General features: G+C 36.0%; 1 non-coding gene across 1 annotated transcript; it reads left to right on the top strand.

Moving 5' to 3' along the window:
* Positions 1 to 8,456: 8,456 nt before the first annotated feature.
* LOC129400456 (U6 spliceosomal RNA) lies at positions 8,457 to 8,560 on the top strand. The gene has a single exon (XR_008627697.1). It is a non-coding gene; the product is annotated as a U6 spliceosomal RNA (small nuclear RNA).
* The last annotated feature ends 3,160 nt before the right edge of the window (positions 8,561 to 11,720 follow it).

Below are 11,720 nucleotides of genomic sequence, written 5' to 3' on the forward strand. Positions count from 1 at the left end.
TGGTGATATATTAATCTACTTCTAAAAGTGGAAGAGAGCAGACACTAAGATAGAAGAGGAGTTCCAAATCAGTTCAAATATGACAAGATAAATGGAGGTAGGGAAAGATTACTAAATTCCAAATTAAGTATCAAAACAAAAACTACATACATTCTATGTAGATTAAAAACCTAAACCTAGTACAAAACTAAAAATAATTGAAAGGAAATGTATACGTAATCTTAGAATACAGAAGACCTTCGAAAAACATAAATTTTATGCCATTAAAGAAAACATTGGCTTATTTGCCATTAATAGTCAAAGTATGCATTATAAAAGTCTTACTAATTTTTTGCCATTGAAAAATTAAGAATTTTCAGAAGAAATGGCTTAAGACCAATAAATTTAAGGTGGACAGGAAGATGTTCAAGGCCTGCTATGCTATGTGATTTAGGACTTACTATGTCACGTGCTAGAGGTTTAACATAGGCTATCTTGTCTAATCTCAGGGTATCCTTATCAAATCCAAAAGATATATTACTATCATGTTTTGCTGAAGAGAAACTGAATCATATATTAAACATTTATCATGATATATGATTAAGTAGTCATTAGTCATATTTCAAAAAATTGGCTAGAGTTTAAGCTCAATATTTTCAGCATCACTTTTACTCACTGCAAAATAGACACAGAAATTTTACACAAACACACATACACACACATACACGGAAAAATGCACATATGTTCTAAACTGTAGCACTGTAGCACTGTCAGCCCATTGTTCATTGATTTGCTAGAGTGGACACCAGTAACGTCTCCATTGTGAAACTTGTCACTGTTTTTGGCATATCAAATACGCAACGGGTAGCTTGCCAGGCTCTGCTGTGTGGGCGGGATACTCTCAGGTATCTCTGCCCGGCTCTCCAAGAGGGACGGAAGAATTGAACCCAGGTCAGCCACGTGCAAGGCAAATGCACTACCTGCCCTGCTATCGTTCTAGTCCTATGTTGTAAACAGCTTCTTAAAATAGCAAATCCATCAAAATTCAATAGATGTGTAAAACAATTAAGATACACCCAAAGAAAATTAATATTCAGTATATTTTTTAGGAAACAAAGAGACTCACTAATAGGCTATTGAAATGATTTGGTTTGGCAGTATAGTCCAATGGTAGGACGATTGCCTCGAAAGCAGCTGACTTAAGTTCCATGTCCCAACGCCTGAGTTCCACCAGGAATGATCCCCTGTGTACAGAGCCGAGTGAGTCCTGAGCACTGCCAAGTGTGACCTTACCCCCATCATAAAACAAATTTTTAAGAAAAATGATTTCGTTTAGTATGGTTACATCCTAGAGCAGTCATTAAGTCATGAATCTGTGAAATGTTTCAAAATACTACACAATAGCATCTAGAGCCTAATTTGATGATTAAAAAAAAGTAATTTAAATTTACTACCTCCATTTTAAACTGGGATGCTGATGTGTGTTAGGACCAAGATCACTCCTCAGTATTCAGAGAGACAGAGTGCAGCAGGATTGCAAACCACACACCGAGACTTAATTATCCAGCTAGCTTGGGCCTAAGTGTCCTGACTTCACAGTCAGATCAGAACTCAACTCCGGGTGTTTGCAGCCAAGGGTTTATATAGCCATCCTGGGTGCGCAGGCCTCAGGAGCAAGCTCAAAGAAAAACAATTCCAAAGTCAAAAATAACTCAAATATTCTAAAGTGAACAAAGGCATACGAAAGCAAAATATCAAGAAAAACATTCCCAATTAAGAAGACATTCCCAGTTCCCATACATCAAGAAAGCATGAAAGTACACATCTCAAGAGGGGAGATGCGGGCAACACATGTGCTGGGACACGAGGGCACAAGCAGTGCATGGGCTTGGGCAGCATATGCGCGCCCATCTTATGTTCAAGGTGAACTTTATTGGGTTTCTCCAACCTTCCCCCACGTGGGCTTCTACCTAGATAAAAGTCCATTGCTAAGGGGGTTACCAAGGGTGTTGGGAATGGTGATGGTCTTCTTTGAATTTTCTTTCCTGGCCTTACATTCCTGCAGGGAATGGTGATGGTCTTCTTTGAAAAATTCTTCCCCTGGCCTTATGCTCCTGCAGGAGCTTCTCTGGATCTGTTGCTGTAAACTAGTTAACTCAGTTAGATCCCTTATCTCTCTTGGCCGGAGCTGCCCCCTACAAATTTTACGACCAGGGTGAGGAAAGGTGAGCTATCTGCTTCTCATATTCCCCTCTTCCTAGCATCTTACTGAGGAATCTTCTGCTTCTCACAATGTTCTAGTTGCCTCTTACTATTAATAAAAAGTAGTAGGAACTAGCTGAAAATGTGGCCTGGAACTCAAATGATCTTGACTCATGTCAAGTGATTTGCGTCTTCGAAGTTCCTGACTCACTAAAGCAGGTCATAAAATTTCTCAGAAATTGTATTTTTCAGAGTTTCAGAGTTTTAAAGACATAATCCACTTAAATGAGATCAGATCTTATTGTTTTACTTAAGTATTGTTTTACTTAGTGAACAGTAAGAAGAATTTATCAGAATTTTTTTCTATTAATACGGTAATATCTATATTACTTTAGTGTCATTTCCAGTCCTGTGTGATAAGTAAGGAGTTGAGTTAACTTGAGGCGCGAAGGTTAACTAATCAATGCACAAACAGTCCTTTCAAAGTGCTACTGTCATTAAGTGACATTAATTAACTGTGATGTAAATAGGATCATTTAAATGATACAATCTAAAATGCCTAGACTAAGGTGACATACCTAACATGCCAACTGGATTAGGAAGAGTTGCCTAGTTATCTTTCTCTCTGCTATCCTGATTTATGTTATATGATGTCTGTCTTAATTTTATTTGCTTCATTCAGTGAAATTGACGCCACCTGTCTCAGCTGGGCCTGGCAACTGTGTGGTACTTGTCAGCCCTAGTGAGGATTTAGTTCTGTGGTATTTGGATTGATTTTAGTATGAAATAATGGTCTAAAATCCAGCTGCTCCAAACCCTTGACCATTTTCCATATTTGCTGAGTTCTCATGATCAGTATGATCGAGATTGATAACTTAATTCTTAGAAATTAGTGTGTCATTGTCATCCCATTGCTCATCGATTTGCTCGATCGGGCACCAGTAACATCCCCATTGTGAGACTTGTTACTGTTTTTGGCATATTGAATACACCACAGGTAGCTTGCCAGGCTCTGCTGTGCAGGCGAGATACTCTCGGTAGCTTGTTGGGTTCTCTGAGAAGGGCGGAGGAATGGAACTTGGGTCGGCCGCATGCAAGGCAAACGCCCTACCAACTGTGTTTAGCAAAGGGGAATATAATTGGGAGGCGGAGGAATTAAAAGTAAATCAAAACCATTTTATTAATTGTAAAAAAAGGGAAATATTTTAATGTTACTGTTTGGTTATTATGAGTACATATCATTACCAATATAAATAGGTAAAAAGTATATAAATAGACGATTGTGTGTGTGTGTGTGTGTGTGTGTGTGTGTGTGTTTTGGAGCTACACCTCGTAGTACTCAGGGTTAACTCTAACTCCGTGCTCAGGAATCCTTTCTACGGTGCTCAGTGGATCATTTTTGCTGCCAGAGATAGACCCAAAGCGGTCACATGCAAGAAAAACACCTTACCAAGTACACTATTTTTCCATTCCTAGAATATTTGTAATAATATTGTTTATTGTGGCCCACAGAATTCTTAACTATTTCACTTTGTGTATAAGTACAGTATAGCAGGTAAATATTCTTTCGGCAGGTTAAAAATGGTTGCTTTGTGTAAACTGACACATAGCTTTCTATTGGGAAAAAGAATGGCAAAATAAAGCAGTGCGGTTATATATTTGTGAGAATAAAACATCTTAAAGATTGGAGGCAAAAATGAGAAGAATGAACTCTAAAATGTTTCTCCCCTAATAAAAGAACTATGAAATAGAGATGTCTTTGTTTTCCTTTTAGGAAATAGTCTAGTGTCTTGAGAGGTTTCTTTCTCAAACGTAATTGATTCTTGAAATGACATTCACTCTGACTGTGGACAGTTGTGCCTTTGGGACTTTAGCAGTTGTTTCTACCTTTGTCATTTTAGATAACAGCTATAGTAGAACTATTTTCTCTCCAAATTACCACTTAAGAGATCTAGAAAACTAAACAATGTCGTTTTGTATGTTTGCAAAAGGCAAAGCAGGTTTTTTTTTTACTAAAAATCAAGTAGAGGAAAAGGCATTTGAACTAATGGTGTCTTTATCATAAGGAATCTATCACATGTTATTATAGAGGCAAGTCAGATAGTTAAAGATACAGTTAAAGTGGATCTGTTCAGGAAAAAGATATAAGCATGTATAATAAAGGATGTTAACTAGAGTTTTTTCATGATTTATGTAAATATCAAATTTCTTTATTATATACCTGAAACTAATATCATGTTATATTAATTATATTTCGATTCAAGTAATAATCATGATATATTGAAATTTATTAATTGAATCAAAAATAGGAACATTTTGTGTAAAACTAGTAAAAATAATCTATGGATATTAAAGGAAAATGACTACCAATATAAAAAGATTTATATGTAATTTCTTATCATTTTTATATATTTTAGAATTCTTATAAGTAAGGATAGAACACAATATGGTTTACATGATCAGTTATACTAGAAAAGTTAGATTATACATTAATTTGTGACTCAGTAAATTTCCCCATTAGCTATAATAACACATCACTATTGCTTTTTGCAGCTGCTTCAGAATTCCAATGGGGCAAGATAGAGGTTTTAATTCAGTCAGATAGCTTGTTTACTTTGGTTTTAGTTAGCCCTTTTTTTGTTTTGTTTCTCTATGTCTGACCTACAAATGAAAGCAGAAGCGATAGTGGCCACGAGACTTCATATCTCTTCATTCTCAGCAATGGAAAACTAATTATCAAATGCTTCCTTGTCAGTAGGGCTGTTTTTTTGGGGGGAAACTCCAACAACAATAGTGAGTTTTGTGTTGAAATATGGAATGTAATCAAGGTAAGGAGAAAATGAAGTGAAATTTATCAGCTACGCAGGCGGGGGTGAGGGGTGGGAGGTATACTGGGGTTTTGGTGGTGGAATATGGTCACTGGTGAAGGGACGAGTGCTCAAGCATTGTATAACTGAGACATAAGCCTGAGAAATGTGTAACTTTCCACATGGTGATTCAACAAAATAAATAAATTTTTAAAAAAAGAAAGCACAAGGTTTTTGTTTTTCTATCCAACTTATTTTGTCAAATGTAATGCACTCTGAGTCCATTCATGTTGTAGGATTTAATCATTGATATTTGAATGGTATTACATTGGGAATATATACCAGATCTTGCTATCTATGGATGGAATATGCAGGTTACTTCCAGTTTTTGCTATTATACATAATGCTTTGTTAAACATAGATATGTCTATTGGAATTAATCTTTTAACTTGATCAAATGAAATTTATGGTTTTACTTTTATGAGAAATTTTCTTGCAGCTTTGCATAATGACTATACAAATTTGTATCCCTACCAATAGTGCATGGACTGGAGCAATAGCACAGTACGGTAGAGCATTTGCCTAGCACATGGCCGACCCAGGTTCAATTCCTCCATCCCTCTCAGAGAGCCTGGCAAGCTATCAAGAGTATCCTGCCCACACGGCAGAGCCTGGCAAGGTACCCGTGGTGTATTTGATAGCCAAAAACAGTATCAACAAGTCTTCACAATAGAGACATCACTGGAGCCCCTTGAGCAAATTGATGAACAACAGGACGATAGTTCTACAGTGCCACAGTGCTACCAATAGTGTAGCATGATTTCCCTTGCTCCACTCCCTGATTATGACAGCATCAATAGAGGGGAAAAAGAGTAAAAGAAGCAGAAATTTACCTAAACTCAAATCTTTTGAACAAAGAATCTTTTACTAAATTAAAATCCAAATAGTTTTGTGGTATTACATGAAAAAAACAATATTTTAATTTTTCATATAATTTTGTTGTGATTTCAGTTTCAATGCTGACCTCTCTTTTGATGTTTTCTATATTTTTCCCAGGCTGTGGTATATTTTTATAGTTTAAAACAGATGCGTAATATTTTTTTTTGCTTTTTTTGGGGGTCACACCTGGTGATGCACAGGGGTTACTCCTGGCTCTGCACTCAGGAATTACCCCTGGCCGTGCTCAGGGGACCATATGGGATGCTGGGATTCGAACCCGGGTCGGCCGCGTGCAAGGCAAACGCCCTACCCGCTGTGCTATCTCTCCAGCCCAGATGCGTAATATTTTAAAACATGAGATGGAGCGATATTACAGTTGGTAGGGCATATGTCTTGCACAAAATCAACCCGGTGCCAATCTCTAGCACCCATTCGGTTCCCCAAGCACTACCAGGAATAATTTCTGAGTGCAGAGGAAGGAACAACCACTGAGCATTGCCACGTGTGGGCCCAAAACAAACAAAAAAATTAAAAATAGAAATGGGATCATAGTATTGATTTTAAAAGGAAGTTCATAAGCAGATCCATTTCTGGTCAATTACTATATATGATGAAAAAGATAAAAAGAATAATTTTTGGTGATTCATAGTGACATATACAGATCTATTATTTAGGGTTTTGTAAACAATTGTGTAATATTGAAAGTTCTGTCAACAAAAACACAAATATTAACATTTATTGTAAACACATAGCCTAAATTATAAGAATTATAGTTTAAATTGCAACTATAATAAAGGATATTTCAACTTTGAAAAAAAAAGTTCTGTCAAACACTAGACCTTTAAACTAACATGTAAGGCAGTTCTTCAGCAATTGACGTTGATCTTTACATAGTTATGTACAGATAAACCACCTATTTTAAAAAATGAAAATCACCTAAGGTTCTTGAAATAGCCCAGTCACCTGAGTCCAGGGCTTTGTTGATAACAAAAAACATGGAAATTTTATATAAAACCTCTTTGAACAAAGGTTGGGAAAGGTGTGAGAGATAAATCAGAGGGATTTCCTTTTCGGTTTATCTTGGCAAGTATTACCATCAACCTCTTTCTCCTTTTGCTTCTCCAAAAATTCAAGGACAGAGGATGTTGGAATTAATATTAGTCTGGGTAGAGAGAGAAATATCAATTCCATTTGCAGTCTTAAACCTAAGATTCTTCATGGCATATTTGACTACTTATTTAAATTCTCAGTAATTGTATGCATAAAAATTTGGTCCAAAAGACCTAGGTACTGGTTTAATTTTTCAAATATGATCTATCCTCTGAGAATTAAAATATTTAAATAGCTCATTTTATCTAATTCACAAGGTTGCAGCAGTGCTGAATTGAAATAGCAAAATAAGTATGACTAAATGAAAGGCATTTTCATTACTGTTTTTATGTATTAAATACATTTAAATATTATAAATATAAGTATATATTTTAATAAGAATAGTATAAATTTTCATTTATAAAGAAAAGTATATTACTATAAACTCTGAAAAACTATTTGAATCCAAATCATCTATCAACCTTAACAACATACTTATAATTTTTTCCTTAATAAACCAGATATAACTTGATTCACTTCTCCATTCAGAAGCAGAAAGGTGTTACCTTTTCTATTTCTTTGGTTAATTATTTTACCCTTTTTTCTACTACCAGTAGACAGAATCTTCCTTTAGAACACTACTGGGGCAGCTCTCCAGATTCTTGAAGTCATATTCAAAACAGCAACAAGCGGTGGGACAAGCTGACTAACTCATAGTATCTCCTCATTCATGGTCACCCGCGCCTCTGTTTTCATGAGTGTTGCTATTATAATCTGTTCTGTTGCATACAATAAGGATATCTTTTTTCGTCTTTGTTATATCAGATTTCTTTCTTGGCATCCAAGCTGTATGTGACACATACAGCTTTTGTGTGTCACATACACATGAATATTTCTAGTGAAGCAAAACATTGGGTCAAAGAGGCATGAAGGGCTTTCTGGTCTCAGTCATCTACTTTTGCACAGCCCCATCTTGATCGTGAGATTCCCCCTTATCTCATTGTAAGTTCTCCATGCAGTCTTTGGTGCCTCTTCCTACTAATGACCTTCAATGAGACCTAATAGAATCTTGAGCTCAGGTGATAAAACAGTTGGTAGAGCACTTGCATCATACATAGCCAGTCTGGGTTCAGTTCCTTGAACCCCATGTAGTCCCCCAAGTCCAGTCAGGAAGGAACCCTGGGTGCAGAATCATGAGTCCATGAGTCAAACTGGAATACCTTGTTCTCAAAGCTTTTTTACTGTTCCTAAGATTATCTCCATTTTCCCTTAGAAAGCTCCAAATTTCAAAAGGGAATTAAAGTGTGGCTAATAAAGTATTTTAAAACTTTAAATAGGGTATTATTTTTTATTTCAATTTTTTTCAAAATATATATTTTTTTATACTTTTTGTTGTTTTTGTTTGGGGGCCACACCTGGTAGTGCTCAAGACTTATCCCTGTGCTCGCTTCAGCAGCACATATGCTAAAATTGGGATGATACAGAGATTAGCATGGCCCCTGCGCAAGTATGACATACAAATTTGTGAAGTGTTCCATATTTTTGTAGATTAGCCGTCACACCCAAAAACTGCCCCCACCACCATGTAATCTCATCAATGGTCAAGACCCAGAGACTATAAACTAAAGCTCCTAGAAGAGAGAGACACAGATTGTCCTGACCCCATGCCAGGCTGTCTTCACTGGGGCACCTCAGAGGAGGGTGAGCAGAATATTCTACCTCACTTACTTAACAAAAGTATCACACATTTGTTCAGTTTCTAACATACTTGCTTGTAATCTCTTATATTTGGGCTTAAGTGGCTACAGAATGAAATACAACAACCTCACACACTTCCCTCCTATTGTGGTGAGAAGGTTCTTGGTGGTAGGATTGGTGTTTGAATATTACCCATAATGAACTATTATGAACTATTTTTATGAAACTGTCACTGTCACTGTCATCCCGTTGCTCATCATTTTGTTTGAGCGGGCACCAGTCACGTCTCTCATTGAGAGACTTATTGTTACTGTTTTTTGACATATCCAATATGCACGGGTAGCTTGCCAGGCTCTGCCGCTTGGGCTTACTCTTGGTAGCTTGCCGGCTCTCGGAGAGGGGCGGAGGAATCGAACTCGGGTCGGCCACATGAAAGGCAAACACCCAACCGCTGTGCTATCGCTCCAGCCCCGACTTTTATGAAATTTTTTTTATTTTCATTTTCATTTTCACTTTTATGAAAATAAAATATTTTTTTTAAACAAAAGACATCCCTGATGGCTCCTGGTAGTACCATATCCGGTGCCAGGAATCAAACTCAGCTGGGCGACATGCAAGGCCTGTGAAAACAGCTATTATCCTAAATTCAATAAGCAATGCAAGACAAGTGCCCTATCTGCTGTACTATCACCCTGGCCTTAAAATAATTTTCTTTCTGCAAGTTATTTTCCAGTTTCTAATCTAGTCCTGTGACATATAAAATGACAATGCAAAGAAAAAAATGACAACGCATTTGATTGTAGTGATCATGAGAAATACAGTACCAACATGAAGGGTCATTTTAATTTTAACAAAAAATTTTATCTGGACTGATTATTTCAGAAATGAAGCTGTGAATGTGAGCTTTTCTGACTTGAAAATATCAGTGAGTTAGGAAATCTGGACAATGAGCCTGTTTTGCATCTAAATGATGAGACAAAGTCATGACTTCATTGGATTCCCATTTCCTCATATGCAGAGAAAAAATATATTCCATTCTAGATAATACATTCTTAAGTAGTTGAACTTCTAAAATTTGTGTGCAAATTGATTTTATTCAGCTTGAATTATAGGTTCAATAAAAAAATGATTTTAGAAAATTTATAGTAAATTGCATTATGTATGAAATTTTTTGATACCTGGTATTTTAGATTAATATTTCATATAATAAGTTTATAACAGAATATGTATTTAATCATACTATAGTCCCCTGAAGAATATTTAACAGGACAAGAAGCTATAGCACAAGAATAACAAGAATATACAGTGGAGCAGAGAATCTTTTCAGTAAATGGTGTTAAGAAAATGGAAAGTGACATAAAAAAAGGTATAAGCTACATCTCTAACATGTGCCATACACTAAAAACAATTCAAAACCTTGGGTTTTGAACATAAAACCATAAAATAATAAAAGAGAACTTAGGTAATATGGGTTTTAACAATGGTCTTAGATGTATCTTTGAGATCATATTTCCAACAAGGGGAACAAAAGTCAAAATAAATAGGATTCCATCTATTAAAATGCTTCTTCACAGTATATAAAACCATCACAAAATCAAAAAGGTAAACTATGAATAGAAAATTTTTGCACATCATACATCTGACAAGAGATTAAAGTCCAAAATATATAAGGAACTCAAAAACAACAATATCACTTTGCACCTGTGCAAATAGCTATTATCATAAAGTCAAGAAGAAATTGTCAAGTCTGATCATCCAAACACTTGGCTGTTGAGCTTGCACATTTGGTTGTAGTACTCTCAGGGGTGGTAAAGGGAGGTGTGCACATCAGCTTGGGTGTGTGAACAGTTGGCCACAATGTTCTCTGGTGGCAAGACAAGTGCCCTGTTAGTTGTGGTGCTCATGCATATTCTGATTATTGTGCTGCACCAGGGTCATATACTTCAGTTGGGTACACATATGTACTTGCTGGGCATCACACACACACACAAACACACACACACAAACACACACACACACCCCTCTCTATTAGTGGGCCTGCAAATCATTTGTGGTACCAGAAACTACAAGCAGCAGAGTGGCCAGACAAATACCAGTGGTGTCAGCATCATGCTTGGCATGTGTGCACGGCAATGATGAGAAAATTTGTAGCTCCATGCCTGGAAGACAATTTGCTTAGCTTCCGCCCTGTCTCCCAGCACCCTACCTCTACCTCAACTCCAAATTTCACCTTTCGAAAACACAATGTCTAAGGTAGAATAAGAAAAACACTTTATAAGCAAATCATGAAATACTACTAAATATAATGAAAACTGATGGATTTGTATGACAGTTCACTTTTTTCTATACGCAATTTTTCTAACATTATTTACTTCTATTCTACTTTTCATTCCAACTGAATTCTAATGATTTCTCTATCATGTTCTAAGTGCTCATAGAAACTTAACAATCTTTGTCTATGCAATTTTTTTAGTTTTTAAACTTTGTAGACCATGTTTTGCTGGGATAACAACCCTGTCCTCTATTGTTCTACTTTTTCAGAATTATTTGGGCCCTTACCCCCTAAAGCATATTTCAAATTCATCACGCCTGGTTTTGTGCAAAATGCTATTAAAATTCTATTTGAATTATTTTTATGAACTAATAAGGGAAGAAATTTGATATATTTGTTTTGAGTCTTTTAATTGATATTATGGAAGATTTTCATATTTATTTTGTCCTTCAGTAACATTTTGTCATGCCTTCAGTCCCATTCTTATGAATCTTTTTTGGAGTTTATTTATGTGTGTTGTTACTTTTTGGAGTAATATCTTTTCTATAAGATATTGTATTTGGTTATTGCTAGTGCCAAGATTTATTTTTGTATGCTGAATTTGTGTTCCCAGGAATTCTTTTATACTCTCTTTTTTGTTCTAATGTTTGTCTGCATATTTTATTAGATGATGTATATTCTATCAACTACAAATGAAAATCACTTTGTTTTCTCCTTCCCTCTCATTATGCTAT

The sequence above is a fragment of the Sorex araneus genome, chromosome X (assembly GCF_027595985.1).
Source record: "Sorex araneus isolate mSorAra2 chromosome X, mSorAra2.pri, whole genome shotgun sequence".
Classification (NCBI taxonomy): domain Eukaryota; kingdom Metazoa; phylum Chordata; class Mammalia; order Eulipotyphla; family Soricidae; genus Sorex; species Sorex araneus.